At 41.0% G+C, this 17,660-nt stretch overlaps 1 long non-coding RNA gene across 1 annotated transcript; it reads left to right on the top strand.

The window, feature by feature from the left end:
• Positions 1-5,721: 5,721 nt before the first annotated feature.
• On the top strand, positions 5,722-10,531 carry LOC126989464 (uncharacterized). Its single transcript, XR_007743298.1, has 3 exons — positions 5,722-6,160; positions 6,242-6,322; positions 10,451-10,531. It is a non-coding gene; the product is annotated as an uncharacterized LOC126989464 (long non-coding RNA).
• The last annotated feature ends 7,129 nt before the right edge of the window (positions 10,532-17,660 follow it).

Genomic DNA, 17,660 nt, shown 5'->3' with positions numbered 1-17,660 from the left:
TTTTATACTAGAGTGAGAGAGAAAGAGAGAGACACGGGGAGAGAGAGAGAGAAGGATGTGAGAGGCACGGTGTGCGAGGTCAGTTGGAGACAGAGCACCAGTGTCTAGCGGGCTGTCTACGTCAGAGCCGCCACTTAAGATTTGCCGGACTATAGTAAGCAACAACCTAGTAAAGGAAAATCAAAGTGGTTTTACAAAAAAAGGAAGAGCAGAAAATAATTTAATGGTTTTAAAATACTGTATTGATAAATCCTTTAAAGAGAGGAAACCTTTGTATGTAACAGCTGTGGATTTTGCAAAAGCATATGATTCAGTTAAAAGACAATTTAATAGGAACTTTAAAAGAGTACAGAGTGCACCCAAACCTGATAGAGATAATAGCAGATATATACACAAATGATGTAACATCAATAAGAATAGGAAAAGAAGAGGACATAAAAATGTGTGTAAGCAGTGGCAGGATGTACAGCCTCCACTACCCTGTTTAAGATAATAACATACACTATAATAGACAAATTAGAAAAGGAGAGAGGGTTCACAGATGAATTCTTTAAATTAAGTGCACTGTTCTTTGCTGATGATGGATTGTTGATATCAAGAACACAGGAGGAAATGGGAAAGATGATCGATGTTTTAACAGACCTCAGCCACACAACAGGACTATAGATTAATAAAGAAAAAAGTAACGTTTTAATTTTCAACAGCAAAATGCAAATTGAAGAGATTAATGGCATTAAAGTAGTCAGTGATATGAAATATCTGGGTATAACAGTAACAAATAAGAGGAATTGTTTCAAAATTCAAAAAGAAAAATCTCTACAAAAAGCAAAGAAATTGGCAAACCTAACTTACCCAATAATATCTCAGAGCTGCAACAAAATTTTAATTGGCAAAACGTATTGGAAAAGTGTAGTATTACCATCAGTTTTGTACGGGTCTAGTATACTTGGGTACACTAAACAAGAGATAAACAAATTACAAAGGATAGAAAACTCAGTATATAGAGCAATATTAGGAGCACCTAGCTATGCACAGATACCAACTTTGAGGGGAGAAATTGGCTCCAGCACCATGGAGAGCAGAATTAGAGGAAACCAGTTGAAATACCTTAAGTACATAGAAGAAAATGAAAGTAATGATCTGCTTAGAAGAATAGTAGAAGAAAAACTAAATATACCCAAGGATTACTGGATCCAGACAACTAATGAATTTTTGAAAAACTTAAAATTAAAACATTCAGATCTGAAGGGAATGAAGACACAAAATTCACACGGAAAAATTAAGGAATGGGATACAGAAAATTGGAAGAAAGAAGTGGCAGAAAGATCTAGTTTAAAATTATATAATAAATTTAAGAAATTGATTAAGGAAGAAAAGTTTTATGACAAAAAGCCATCATCAGAAATATTATATAAGGCAAGGACTAACAACCTAAAATTAAGTGACAGGAATAGGCACACGAATGGTGACACAAAATGCATCATGTGCAATAGTGAACTAGAAAATTTAACCCATTTTTTAATCCAGTGCCCAGCTTATACAAATAAAAGAAAGAAGATATTGGAAATAGAAAGACTCACTACAGAGGAAGAAGAAGACTTAATTGGAGAACTATTATTTAAAGAAGAGCTGATCGAAGAAACCAAGCCAGTGATATATGAAATGTGGAGAAAGAGAGAACAACAAAGAAAAATTCTAGACACGAACAACTGAAGAGCTGAAAACTGACCAGTGAAGATCATCAGGGAAGCCCCGATACAAAGGCCAAGCTTCCCGAACGACACCTGACCTGACCTGACCAGGAGTCCTCCCAACCTGGCCCAGGCAATACATGGTGTTATTGTACAACTATTGCCACATCGGTAGGGAGCACCATGAAACTAAAAAGCTGTACTGGCGGGGAACAAGTGCTTCAGTAAAACAATAAATAGTAGCCATGATGGGATGAAGGGGTCGGACACATTGAGGGACTTCAACCAGAAACTACAATAATCTGGGGAAAATGCATTATAGGCTACTCACTAAATATTCACGAAAAAATAATGAACTCAACAAATCTAGCCACACCGAATCAATCCTAACATAACTGTATCTTAAAAGGTCCGCTCAGAAAGAAACTATTGGAAAGCAATGTTTCCCGACTCTCTGGAAACATTTTAATTTCCAAATTCTTTGAAGACAAATGTTTCCAAAGAGTTTGCCAACAGCTGGGAATAATGTTTCTTGTCCTACTCTTAGTGTTTCCGCAGCGGAGGAGGTTGCAGCAACCCCTGAAGGACGAGTGTGACCCGCAGGCGGAAATACTGGTGCAGGGTTCCGTGAAAGGACGAGTGTCCCGCGTAAGGGCGACTCCGGCCGTTTTCTTATATACTTCCCTTGGCTCCATTACTCCACATCTGAGGCAAGCTAATGGACAAACTTGGGCCTAAATACACACATACACAGGCCTGTCACACGGCGACGCAGTGATGGATATTTTTTCAGCCTACAAGCTGTTCCCAAAGTGTGGTGCGTGAGCTGATCACTACATAGGCGTGCGTAAGAAAAAAACTGTGTAATTGCGGATTTTATGTCTCCTTAAAATGTCAAACACATCATTAGCTGCCATTGTTTTAAAAGCAATTAACGTTTGCTGTACACTTCAGCGGAGTTGTCTGTTCTTTGTTTGAAACTTTCCCAGACTCTGAGCACATTCATTCACCCCCAGGTACATTTTCGTTCAGTTTTGATAGCCATCGCTCAGAGCCTCGTACTTTGCGGGCACAAAATTCGTCAAAAAATGGACGAAATTTCAGGAAATCGACAGGACCTCAACGCTTGGGTCATCTGCGGGCCCGCATAGCAGCAAAGGGTACAGTGTTCAATGCATGTTTTATATGAACCTTTCACACGCCGCGGACGTCAACGCTTGGGTCATCTGCGGGCCCGCATAGCAGCAAAGGGTACAGTGTTCAATGCACGTTTTCTATGAACCTTTCACACGCCGCGGACGTCAACGCTTGGGTCATCTGCGGGCCCGCATAGCAGCAAAGGGTACAGTGTTCATTGCATGTTTTCTATGGAGCCTTTCACACGCCGCGGACGTCAACGCTTGGGTCATCTGCGGGTCCGCATAGCAGCAAAGGGTACAGTGTTCAATGCACGTTTTCTATATAGCCTTTCACACGCCGCGGACGTCAACGCTTGGGTCATCTGCGGGCCCGCATAGCAGCAAAGGGTACAGTGTTCAGTGCATGTTTTCTATGAACCTTTCACACGCCGCGGACGTCAACGCTTGGGTCATCTGCGGGCCCGCATAGCAGCAAAGGGTACAGTGTTCAATGCATGTTTTCACACGCCATGTCCCGCGCATCTCTCCGAAGAAAACTCCTTCAGTATCCTGCTTGATTTCAATGTGATTTGTTGTGCGTTCATTTTCCTGTTGCACTTTTTATTTTCAACTTTATTTATAGGAAGAATTTTGATGCTCTTCTCCCTCGTGTTTACTTCCTCATCTTCCTTCTCTCCTTTTTCTCTTTTCACTCTGCCATCTATCTTAATTTTTGGTCTTTCATTTTCTTCCTTTATCTCCCTTCCTCCTCCAGCTCTATTTCTGTCTCTCCTTTCCTCCAGATCCCCTGCGTGCTCTCCCTGACCTTCATTACACTTTCCTGTCTTTCTCCTTCCCCTTCGTGCGGGTGGCGGCCAGTTTTCACCCGCGCCGTCTGAAAGGATACGCGGGAAGACCCGCGTCCGCTCTATAAGCGCCCACAAAGGGGCCTTAATATTAATTAGAGTTGAAATGCAAAGTTTTGGAGCCATTTGGTTAATGTAGAATCACTTCGGTTTAAGGACAGACCACCTAGTCTGGAGCAAGGGGTCTGTGTACTTATATATAATACCGAGTCGGCCAAAGAGGTACCCCAGTGGCTAAGCAGGTTATGGGAGGCTCGTTTATCAGGCATAGTCGCCGCACTACACAACAACAACAACAGCAACATACCCTTTCTCTTGTCTCTCCCTCGGCACCACGTACGTACCATGCTTACACATAACTGACCCAAGGCACTTAACTCACTATATAACCTCCTCCGGCCATTTTTTCACCATTCATAATTATTTTTGCATTCTTTTTCATATTCAATTCCCAGCCTCTATCAAACCCACTCTTCAGTATTATCCATAAATTGTTTGTGTTTATCAATCAACCAAAGTTAAACAGTTTTATGTGTCTTACCTCAATGATCCCTGTCTACAAAGGATGTGTCTTGGGCATATTGTCAAGTTTGGTGAACATCCATCCACTAGTTTGTTTAGGTACAGGCATTAAGTCACTTAATTTTCTTCCTGACCGGTGTCATTTTACAAGAAGTAGTGGTAAGTATTACTGTTATACACATTGTTATCCCGCGCAATTGGGCTATTTTTTAAGGGAGTGTGCGGGAAAAAAAATGGCAGTCGCAGGTTCTGTCCTCCTCCCCTGCCGACTGTGATCTTGTAACTAAGTGCCTGACTGGCGTCCGTGCCCTTGAGGCCGCAGGTGCCACGGTCCACTTCACCTGGGTGCCCTCTCATGTGGGCATCCAGCTCAATGAAAAGGCAGACTGCCTTGCTCGACGTGCCCTTCAGGATGACACAGTGGACCCTGGCACTGACTATACGCTTAGCTATGTTAAGAATAGACTTAGGCATTATTCACGTGATAGCATTGCTACCCAACTCAGACACTGCTGTGACAATGGCAGCGCCAGCAGCCTCCACTATGTTAGTGTCTCCCAGCGCTGTGTTTACCCCTATGGGCGACACAGTGCCCCTCAGGATGTGGTAGCAATGCGCCTTAGGCTAGGCTATATATGTAGGCTACTACTGGGAGGTTAGTAACTCCCCTGGTGTCTGCTGCACGCTCTGTGCCAGGCCGAGGGGCCACACACTGCATCACTATGTCATGGAATGCCCTCTCATTGCTAAGTTTAAGCCACGGGACTGCCTTGACCTGCCCCAGACAATTTGTTGGCTCCTGAACCATGATGTCCTCCCTGCTATCCTCAAAGAACACCCTCAGTTTGCACCAAGGTGGTGATGCCGTGTGTGGCAGCCTGAACTACTGCCGTGCTATACAAGGCTGTGATCTCTGCAGTATTTTACTTTAAAGACTAGTATTTATTCTATCTCTGTATTCATTCCCATCTAGTGCTTGGGCAATGTTCTCCGTCCCCACATTTTATTGTCTTATTGTCCAGGGGGAGGTACTGCCCCCTCCCTTGTTGTGCTTTCCTTCCTACCATTGTATTTTTTTTAGTTTCATGGTGCTATACCTACACATGTATTAATATAGTTGTATAATCACACTCTGTCCTGCCTGGGGGTTGGGATGGCATGTTCCTCCCTTCTCCCTTGTTGTATACCCGCAACAATAAACTATCAATCAATCTATAAGGCCATACAAAACCAACAACCTCCCTTCTCTGGACTCCTGTGACATCAAGATCAAGGTCAAGATCAACGGAAGTAAACAGAGCAAGCTGAGCAACGCTGCGGAGTCTGCCACACCGCCCTCGCCTCCACGCCCACCCAGTGCCCCCACGCCCACACAGTGCCCCCACGCCTCCACGCCCATCCAGTGCGTATTACAAGGCTATCTATTTCAAGCTTTTTGGGGGAGGTTCAGGTGATGGGTCAGTATTATTCCAGAATCACATTTGTGGCTGAGGTGACAGCTTGGTATTATTCCAGAATCACACCCAAGTTTACCTGTTTCAAGCTTTTTGTGGCTGAGGTGACAGCTTGGTATTATTCCAGAATCACACCCAATCCTACCCATGTCAAGTTTACCTGTTTCAAGCTTTTTATGGCTGAGGTGACAGCTTGGTATTATTCCAGAATCACACCCAAGCTTACCCATATCAAGTTTACCTGTTTCAAGCTTTTTGTGGCTGAGGTGACAGCTTGGTATTATTCCAGAATCACACCCAAGCTTACCCATATCAAGTTTACCTGTTTCAAGCTTTTTGTGGCTGAGGTGACAGCTTGGTATTATTCCAGAATCACACCCAAGCTTACCCATATCAAGTTTACCTGTTTCAAGCTTTTTGTGGCTGAGGTGACAGCTTGGTATTATTCCAGAATCACACCCAAGCTTACCCATGTCAAGTTTACCTGTTTCAAGCTTTTTGTGGCTGAGGTGACAGATTGGTAATATTACAGGATCACACCCAAGCTTACTCATATCAAGTTTAACTGTTTCAAGCTTTTTGTGGCTGAGGTGACAGCTTGGTATTATTCCAGAATCACACCCAAGCTTACCCATGTCAAGTTTACCTGTTTCAAGCTTTTTGTGGCTGAGGTGACAGCTTGGTAATATTCCAGAATCACACCCAAGCTTACTCATATCAAGTTTACCTGTTTCAAGCTTTTTGTGGCTGAAGTACAGCTTGGTATTATTTCAGAATCACACCCAAGCCTACCCATGTCAAGTTTAACTGTTTCAAGCTTTTTGTGGCTGAGGTGACAGCTTGGTAATATTCCAGAATCACACCCAAGCTTACCCATATCAAGTTTACCTGTTTTAAGCTTTTTGTGGCTGAGGTGACAGCTTGGTATTATTTCAGGGTTAATCTTAGGGAGCACCACTCCAAACCAATATTCGTAGTAAATTAGCACGTGAGAGAATTTTAATTAAAATGCATTTTCGTGTACGTTTTACCTTGGGGAGGGGCCAGGGGGGCAAGCCTCGTTAATTATAAAGTTGGGTGCTTGGATTTTCTAAGTCCATTGTTATTGTTTCACGAGCGCCTCTATGCACAGACTGAGCCTCGTACCTGCCTTGCAGTGCACCATACAAACATCATTACGATTTCGGACATAAAACGGTCTTTATGAGTTCTATGTTATTTTCTTCGCTATATTAAAGCACATAATGGTGCAAGTATTTGTATTTTATAATTTTAAACGACTATATTCAGGATGTATTACTATGCGGGTTGAATCGCGCAAGCAGCGCCACGTAGGCATGTTTTCAGTCAGTTTTCATCACGCCGCCATGATGGATGGACCAGAGTCTCACTCTCTCACCCAAAATAACATTGTACTTCACCTCTTGGTAAGTGTTGACTAACTATTCAACCTCTTTAATGGTATGCATGTAGTTTTTTTTTTTTTTTTTTTACAGAGACTCAAGGGCACAAAAAAAAAAACAAAAAAAAAAAAAAAAAAAAAAAAACTACCTAAAAAAAAAAAGAAGAAGAGGAAAGAAAAGATAGGCTGGAGAAGGAGAGAAGGAGGAGTCCCCTCTCTTGAAAAAGTTCAAGAAGTTAAGCATGAAAATACAGATGAAGGAGAGATGTTCAGAGTTTACCAGCGTGAGGGGGATGAAAGAGAAGCTGGATGCTGCTTACTCTCTAGCTTAAGGATTGGTAGAAATATAAGATGAGAGTAGAGTAGAAAGTCGAGCGCAGGGGGCCAGAGGAGGGGGAGCATGCAGTTAGCAAGTTAGTTCAGAAGAGCGATCAAGGAAATAAGATAATAGAGATAGAAAGAGAGGCAACAAAAGGATCGATTACTATCCAAAATTGAATCGAATAATGACCCGAGCGTGTGACATATCTGCGTTTTGTGAATAGCGGTCGCATGAAGCTTGTCACGTGTCAGAAACCAACCGGATATTGTTCGACGCGCGTACTCATAGTTTAAGTAAAATGGAGGCCAGGGTGATACGTAGCAATCGTTAGGTCACTAACGGGTCATATATGACAGCTGTCACAAATCTGTTGCATTTTGTACCCCAAACTACTCGGTAACAATGATCTACCATCAACTTACAAGAAGTGGATGGGTTAACCGTCAGTATTGTACCATATGTTTTTATGAAACATGACATTTCCCAAGAGTTGCTCAATTATACGGATTGGGGCGGTGGGGGGTGGGGGGGTTCCACTACAGTGACCATCCAATTATGCGCCCGACACTCGTCAACAGACCCGCCGCAGCGGCTGGTAGGTTATATTGGAATAAATTACAAGAGTATACGTTAGGGACTTTCCTTACTTTAGACTAGGGAATTTTCCATATATTTATGATTTTTTAGGGACATTTTGGAAGCCCATTTTTCAGTGATTTGGCCTTCCACCACCAAAACAATGGTTCCCTACAAGGATTGATGAAGCTAACTGTTGGGTTAGGAATAGTTTTAGTACTGTGCCAGTATTTCAATCCATTACCATATTTTTCGGCTTACAAGACGCACTTTTTTTCCTAAAAAATACCATGAAAAATACTTGTGCGTCTTCCAAGACGAATGTTGTATTGTGGCAGCAACGTCCAGGCTCAAGTGAGCTTGGACGGTCACCGTGTTGGCTCAACCGATAGGGATGTGGATTTGTATGTTGTTATCACATTATGATGTTAACCTAAGTAACTATTTAATTCAGCCTTTTATATGATAAAACCTCAGTACTTACTTGTTACAAGTATTTCCAATACCATAAACCTTCCTGGAGCCAAGCCACAAGCCCAAACGTGACCCAAACGTCTGTTGTTTATTGTGCGGCTGGTAGCGGTGGGAGCCATTCCGCTCTTGATCTTGATGGTACAGGTGGCTTATTTCCATAGACCAGGAAGCCTTAGGATCGGCTGCATATATGTATAGTATATTTACTAACCACCAACTAGTATGTCATCGCCATACGGATAAAATCGGACAAGTGATGAATGTAAACAAACCAATAGTCTACATGCCGCCATGTTTGTGTCGGGGACCCACTGTTTCAGTGTGTGTGTATTTACCAACGGTAGTTGAAATTGCCTATTTGTACATTTGTGGTGAGTGCTGAGACAATAGATAGTTTTAAGAAAAGGTTACATAAATTCATGGATAAGGTCAGTGGTGGTGCCAGGAAATTTTCATTGGGGGGGCTGAGAGGGGGCTGGGGTAAAATGTGGAGGGGCTTCACAAAATGTCATCAAAGTGAAGAAATAAAATATATAGACATGTGCAAGTACGCAGTTAACATGGCAGAAAATAATGATTCTATATGAAGTTAATACAATCTGAGGGAGAATAGTAGAAGTTAGAGCACGGCAAACACCCCAAGAAATTTAAATCAAGATGTTACTTTAAAACTATGCGCCTGTTCTGGTGATTGGCAGCAAATGTGTCTATATTAGCATCAATGTTCAGCTGTTTGGCCCTCCTAGAATTAATTGATAAAAAAAGCTGGTGAAACAATAGATTAGTAAATCAGGTGAGTTCTGTAAGCCCATAATTCTGGCAGCAACATTGGGGGGGCTGAGGGGGCGCTTGGCTCATTATTTGGGGGGGCTCCAGCCCCCCCAAGCTTCTCCTTGGCGCCGCCACTGGATATGGTGAAGCTGTTCTTGTGTGAGAATGACTTAATTTTTTTTTTCTCAAAATTTATCTCCAATATTAGGGTGCGTCTTCCAAGATGCATCATCTTGTAATCCGTAAAATACGGTACCTACCTTATGAAACAACACTAGCTATTCATATATCTTTTCTACAAATGTTCATCAACCATGGAAACACTTTCAAAATCCAATTCAAGGACTATTTATTATTGAAAATATGGGATAATATTGACGAAAGTGCAGCCTCCTGTGGTGGCGGCTGCGATGGTGGTGCAACTGGTGCTACGAGAAATACCTCCTCACAGAAGGAAATCGCATATACATGTGGGGAAGGGGGGTCCAGGGGGAGGTGCAGCCCCCCTGGTTAGATTGGGAGGTCGAAGGGGGCGAAGCCCCCTGTTAGCAGGTCGTAAAGTTCGGTTGGAGTAGTTAAAATATATTTGACATGCGGCGTGGCCCGTCAGAAATTACGCGACACAGGACGGATTGGGAGGGGGGCGTTGGGGGGCGGGGTGAAATGCCAGAATTTTCTCTTTACTCCAACACGATTTCTGCGTGTAATGAAACGCACGAGAAATTAATCCAGACAAGGAAAGGTTTTGCCGGCGCCGGGGATTGAACTCGCGACCAGCGTAACAGGAGAGCCACTCCTTTACCGGTCAGCCAAAGAGGTACCCCCCTGGCTAAGTGGGTTATGTGAGGCTTGCCCATCAGGCAAGTCGGCACTACAGCTAGGGGCACTATGCCCACCATCCAATGACACGCCTGACATTTGTCAACAGACCGAATGCTAGGTCATATTGGAATAGACTACAAGAGTATGCGTTAGGGACTTTCCCTACTTTAGAGATGGGAATTTTCCCTGGCTTAGGGATTTTTCTAGGGAAATTTTGGAAGCCCATTTTTCAGTGATTTGGGCTTCCCCCCCCCAAACCCCAGTTCCCCACAGGTCCCCAGGCTTGTCTTAGCGGGGTAGGGGGGCTGGGGTGTTTAAGGGGGTGGAGTGTACTTCTTAGGATTTACCGAGGTGACAGCTTGGTAATATTCCAGAATCAAACCCAAGCTTACCCATGTCAAGTTTACCTGTTTCAAGCTTTTTGTGGCTGAGGTGACAGCTTGGTATTATTCCAGAATCACACCCAAGCTTACCCATGTCAAGTTTACCTGTTTCAAGCTTTTTGTGGCTGAGGTGACAGATTGGTAATATTCCAGAATCACACCCAAGCTTACCCATGTCAAGTTTACCTGTTTCAAGCTTTTTGTGGCTGAGATGACAGCTTGGTATTATTCCAGAATCACACCCAAGCTTACCCATGTCAAGTTTACCTGTTTCAAGCTTTTTGCGGCTGAGGTGACAGCTTGGTATTATTCCAGAATCACACCCAAGCTTACCATGTCAAGTTTATCTGTTTCAAGCTTTTTGTGGCTGAGGTGACAGATTGGTATTATTCCAGAATCACACCCAAGCTTACCCATGTCAAGTTTATCTGTTTCAAGCTTTTTGTGGCTGAGGTGACAGATTGGTAATATTCCAGAATCACACTCAAGCTTACCCATGTCAAGTTTATCTGTTTCAAGCTTTTTGTGGCTGAGGTGACAGCTTGATATTATTATAGAATCACACCCAAGCTTACCCATGTCAAGTTTACCTGTTTCAAGCTTTTTGTGGCTGAGGTGACAGCTTGGTAATATTCCAGAATCACACCCAAGCTTACCCATGTCAAGTTTACCTGTTTCCGTTCACCAGTGATGAGGTTTCAGGCCCCGGTCCGCCGCTGCAGCAGCGCTCCACAGGGCCGCCAACATTACAACAGTAACATTAGCACCTAAAGTTGTCCTAAATCTTCACCAGGGTTGTTGATTTTTTTTAATAAAAAAAAGATTTTTTAAAATTCAAATCAGATTTTTTGATATAGATTGATTTTTATATATTTTTTTATAAATGAAAATAATTAAATGAACGTAAACCTCAATATTGTCTACATTAGTTTAAAACACATGTTGGAGTAACCTTGTATCATATTACATCGTGATAAGTAACCTGGCTGGCTGTCTGAGCCAGTCCTAAGACTGACCAGCTGCAGCCAGCCAGCCAGCCATGGCCAGCACCACACCACAACTCTCTAGTCTCTTAACAGTCTAACCAGATCATGTCGTGTTTTGGACATGTCCTCACTGAAATTGCTCAAAGAAAAATGACAGCAGCTTCAAATCAAAGTATCAGAAAAGACTGTGGATGATATATGTGTGTATGTGAAGTAATTCCTTGAAAAATAGGAGTATATGTTTCAATTATTTCCTTTACTGCAACCCTGATCCTCACGTTTGTAAAGTCGTAGGATTTAGTGAATAAGTGAGTCTTCAGCGCTTTCTTGAAGATTGCCAGACTGCCACTGTTCTTAACCTGTAGAGTACCGTTGACGCGTCTCACGCGTTAAAAGCGATTTCCAATCATATACCGTTGATGTGTCAGATGCGTTTGCAAATTTCCGTAATTAATTGCAATTGAAAGGACGCTCCCATGCGCATCTATACGCTCATATGGGTCAGAGCGTCGACTTGTGAGTCGGCCTAGCCTCTCCCAGGCCAATATGCCCCCAGGGGTGACGTCGACCCACATGGAAAGTGAATTTGGGCATGTGACACGAACGAAATCAAGTCTGAAACAAAGTGAAAACGTTCTATAATCATTGTGAGGTCAGCCAAGTAGTGACCTGGAGCCTGTCACACACGCATTCTATCACAGTTACCAAGTATTGAATTATGGAACCATTTTTGTACACAAAAACACTTGATTTTGCACTGAAAAACAATGTATGTTGACCAGCTGTACATACTTTTAGCACTCTAAGACAAAAAAAACAATATGTACTCGTATATATATATATATATATATATATATATATATATATATATATATATATATATATATATATATATATATATATATATATATATATATATATATATATATATATATATATATATATATATATATATATATATATATATATATATATATATATATATATATATATATATATATATATATATATATATATATATATATATATATATATATATATATATATATATATATATATATATATATATATATATATATATATATATATATATATATATATATATATATATATATATATATATATATATATATATATATATATATATATATATATATATATATATATATATATATATATATATATATATATATATATATATATATATATATATATATATATATATATATATATATATATATATATATATATATATATATATATATATATATAAAAAACAGAGCAGCCCTCCGCAGGCCTTACGTATGTCAAACCAGCGGCCCTCCGTAGGGTGTTGACGGAGGCCCGCTGCTAGTCTTGCTCACCGGTTCTCCAGAGGGCCGCTTACGGAGGGCCAACGTGGTAATTGCTGCCATAACCCGCTTATAACTGAATGGTCCAAAAACACTAAAAAGGTTCAAGTAAAACAAAATATGTAGGAACTACCAGTATATATATTAATTCATAGCATTCTCCATACATATAAACTCAACAATGTTTTTGATAACTTGGAACTAAGGGCCGTATTACAAGTCAAACCCAAGAAGTTTCGGGTCCCTACAAAGGTCGATTTAGGGGCCGTATTACAAGTCCAATCTGAGAAGTTTCGGGTCCCTTCAGAGTTTGGGATGAATAACTCCGTAGGGACCAGAATCTTCTCGGATGGGACTTGTAATATGGCCCTAAACTGATCTTTGTAGGGAGCTGAAACTTCTCAGGTTTGACTTGTAATACGGTCCTAAAATATAGCTTTGTTGTACAAATATATATATATATAGATATATATATATATATATATATATATATATATATATATATATATATATATATATATATATATATATATATATATATATATATATATATGCAGTGTTCCCAACTTCAAGCAAAACATGAGTACTCATAATTAAAAAAAACTGCATATTTGGATTCTGAGAATTTAACATGTATTCCTAATGATAATATTTCCATCAGAGTAATAAATCATTCTGTGACGGTACATAATGCAGCTCAAAGAAATATGTTTCACTGGGGCACAAATTAATGATGCCAGAATAATACAGAAGTAAATCAAATGATATAATTCTATGATAATACAAAACCTACTTACCCTACTGTATACCTCAGAACTCTGAGAATATAATATGTATTCCTAATAACATTTCCATCAGAGTAATAAATTCATAGTGACAATATAATAAAAAAATATAATGTGGCACAGATTTATCTTTGACTGGGGCACAAATTAATGATGCCAGAATAATACAGGAGTAAATCAAATGAAATACAATTCTGTGATATACAAAACCTTACCCTACCTCAGATGTAGAGAAATTTGTCAATCTATTTATAGTATATAGGGCCAATGTTACCTTTACAAGGGAGGCGGCCCTCGCATGCCAGACACTTGACACAGCTTTGTAGCTCAGAAAAAAAATGGAAGTTTTTAAGTCCAACATTTAAGTGTACAGGGGATTAAAAATTCCCTATCTATCTATCTAGAAATTTGAGTATTATTCTTAAACATCAGGTCACCACAAAATCAGCTTAAACATACAATTGCAAAAAATATTATCACAGGAAATTTTGTTCCCAAACTCTTGGCAACTGAGTGGCTCTTACAGAGTTAAAGTTCTGACTAGGGCAAGGTACATGTCATATATTACTATATATATGTCAGTAACTCAACATGATGCAGGTAATGCTTCTTATACAGGTAACTCTCGATTTACGTGAGTATTGTGTCCTTGAAGAGGTCGCGTAAATCAAAAACAATGTAAATCAAACAAGAGGTAGGTTTCTATCGAAAAATAAATATTCACTTCATTCAGTGGAGAGAGAGAGAGAGAGAGAGAGAGAGAGAGAGAGAGAGAGAGAGAGAGAGAATATCCATATCACCGAGATATCCACTTAGCACTCAGTCTCAGCCTCACGCATGTGAGGAAGAAATGAGGGACACCATGAGCGACTGGCTAGTATTGGTACCGGTACTGAGCAGTCTGGTACCAGTACCGTACCGTATAGCTGGTACCGTTAGTACCGGTACTGGTACTGGTACCTGCCCACCCCTATTGTTGAGTAGTGTGGCAGCGTGGGTACTGTATTGTTGTTCAAGTGGCGCGCGGGAAGAACTGAGCTCGGCTGTGTGGCCGCGGCGTGTGAGTCCAGCTGCGTGAGACATCTGGTGGCCACTCCATAAAATATCGTGTATAAGTGAAAAAAACGTGTAAATTAAACATTTATTTGGATTTTGGACCCCGCGTTATTTAAAAAACGCGTAAACCAAACTCGCATAAATCGAGAGTTACCTGTATAATGTCTGACATCAAAGCAGAAACTTGTCCTTTTAGATATTTAGCCCTTTAGATATTTTTAAGCTAAATTCGGAAGAAAACATATGTTCTTGTACAAAAAAAACTCTCCTGAACACAATGGTACCCTCAGATTTTAAGTAAAATACGATGTAAGAAGGGAAAAGGGAGGTTTTGTGGTCATTATGCACGTCACTGTGGGAGAGAGGGAGAGGCAGGTGTCCGGTTGGTAGGTGTGGGAGAGTTGGCCGGTGTGGTCTCCCTCCCTCCCTTCCTCTTACATACAGTGACATGTTCTTACTGGCTTGGGTAGGAATCAGGAAGTGAATAGACTATAGTCTATTTGTACTAATGACTGAGGTATTTCAAGTATTCACACAGGTATGTAGGTGAGGTAGTAGAAATTGCAAACATTTCCATAGTTCAGTTATTAACAGGATACCTATGTTATGTGTTGCATGCATACCTAACACTCATAGTTGCGACCTGGCAAAGCCTCAGTATTATTTCTGTGTGTTCACACTGTTTTTAGTGGTCTGGAGCACTTCGATCTCTCCTTCGTCGCCCTCCATCACGGTCTCTGGCTGTGGGAACCATTCTTTCATAATGATTTCGACAGAGGCTGCTGTTGAATGCCTATAGTCTGGATGCTTGCGCATACTCTCTGTCAAAATGATTATTTTCATTAGTTCCTATTTACCCCTTATTAAGTAATAAGTATAGTCAGTTTCTGAAACCTGCAGGGTTTGGTTCCCTGACCTACACTTTACTTTTGTACTACCATCCTAACAAGGCTTATATAGTAATAACAGTATATAAATATTACTGATATATCACATGAAAGAAACAGCACTCAGATATATTCCTTGAGTATTGAGATGACTACAAGTGAAGCAATAGTGACAAATATGGGTGTGGAAACAGGTAGAAAGCGAGTGTATAAACATAGAAATTGATAGAGAGGAGGATAGGGAAAGCAATAGCCAAGCTAAAGTGTGGCAGATCTGCAGGTATAGATGGAATAATTGGTGAAATGTTAAAATATAGAGGAGCAGCAGTGGTAGAATGGATGTCCTTGATATGTGAGCTTGCATGGAGACAGGGAGAAGTACTAGATGACTGGAGGAAGGCAATTATTGTCTCTTTTCACAAAGGACAAGGTAGAAAAAATTAATGTAATAATTATAGGGGGTTTAGTTTGCTTAGCAGGGGTGTGGAGTCAGAGTTGAAATTTTCCGACTCCGACTGCGGGAAATTTTAAAGTTGCGACTCCGACTCCGGCCCCTCCCCCTCTATTGCATTTTTTTTATTTTTTTTATTTTTTTTTTTAGATGCTGCCTGTAGTGCTGGTAGACTCTCTTGAGGTCCTTTTTATTACATGTATTTACATCCAAATTACATGTACTCTACATAGACATCCAGATAATGTAAAAGAAAAAAACCTCACAACTGCATTACACGATAAGTGATTATGTTTGGGAGTCGGAATTGGGGGTATTTTTACCGACTCCGACTCCGGCCAAAAGTAGCCGACTCCACACCCCTGTTGCTTAGTGTGCCAGGAAAAGTGTATGGAAAAATCTTGACAGAGAAGTTGATGGAGGTTACTGAAGGGAAGATCAGTGAGCAGCAAGGAGGGTTTAAGAAGGGTAACAGTTGTGTGGCTCAAATATTTGCAATTAAAATGATAGTAGAAGAGTACTTGGGAAAGAGTAAAAAAAATTGTTTGCAGCTTTCATGGATCTGGAGAAAGCTAATGATAGGTTTCATATATGTGTTTTGCACCTATACAGGTGCCCTGCGCATTATTCTCCAGATCCAGATAGGAAAGCTCGCTGGGTCAGAGGAATAGCATTCTCCTTCCAACACTGACATATGGGTCAAAGACCTGGACATGGAGCAGGGCACAGCAGTCAAGAGTGTGCTGTGGATATGAGCTACCTGAGAGGGGCATGTGAATTGTGTCAAGGTGGGAGGGTGTGAATAATGAGTGTGTATGAAAGGTGTGGTATGGGAACCCATGCAGGTGGAGTGTAGTGTGGGGTGGTGGAATGGGTGAGGAGGAATACATTGAGGTGGTTTGGCCATGTTGAAAGCATGAAGCGTGATGAGTTTGTAAAAAAGGTGTATGTATGTGAAGTTGAGGGTTGTAATAGGAGAGGAAGGCAGCTTGGAAGATGGGTGGATAGGATGAAGGAGAACATGTGTGAGAGCATTGCTGGTGGATGAGGAGGGCTGGAGCAAGCAAGGAGGGAGTGTATGGACAGGGAGATGTGGAGGCTTTTCTGCAGTGGCCACCCCCTAGGGGGAAGGCAAGGTGTAAGAGAGAATAGAATTGATAGATAGATTCAAGCAAATTTGACTATTATACTTACTGATAATGGTGTCCTTCAACTTCAAGATGCCAAAGCTGTTTCTCTCCTTTGCCACACCAATTGTATTGCATAGCCAAGGAGTTCATCACAGCATACCTAAGAATGCACCTCACTGTGTCTTGGGAGGTCAGCACCCCCTCTCACACAAGAATGTGCAATCTGAAATAATAAAGAAAAATGTTATACCTAATCTAACACACACAATCATTCACAAATAGCCATCACTCCTATACTCACCATAAACTAGTTTAAAGTAAATAATATGTACACTCAGACTATATCCCACTCTTTTCAGAAACTCAAGAAAACTGCTTGTTCGGCTCCATAGTCACACCTCAAAATCCTTCCTTCCCGTACGAGGATGATTATCATTTCTGCGACACTGTCATGAGTATCAGTTTCATATACATTAATCTCGCTGCTTTCTGAGCTATCAGAAAACGGGAGGAATAACAATCTCTGTCCAGACATTGATCTTGGGCTTTCTTAAAACCTACTTTTTTCAAGGATTTACCCCTTAAGAAGGGGGAACGGGCCTTTGTCTGTGC

This window comes from Eriocheir sinensis, unplaced genomic scaffold (genome assembly GCF_024679095.1).
Source record: "Eriocheir sinensis breed Jianghai 21 unplaced genomic scaffold, ASM2467909v1 Scaffold1182, whole genome shotgun sequence".
NCBI classification, from domain to species: Eukaryota; Metazoa; Arthropoda; class Malacostraca; order Decapoda; family Varunidae; genus Eriocheir; species Eriocheir sinensis.
The sequence above is the reverse complement of the archived record's forward strand: the minus strand, read 5'-3'. Positions and strand labels throughout refer to the sequence as shown.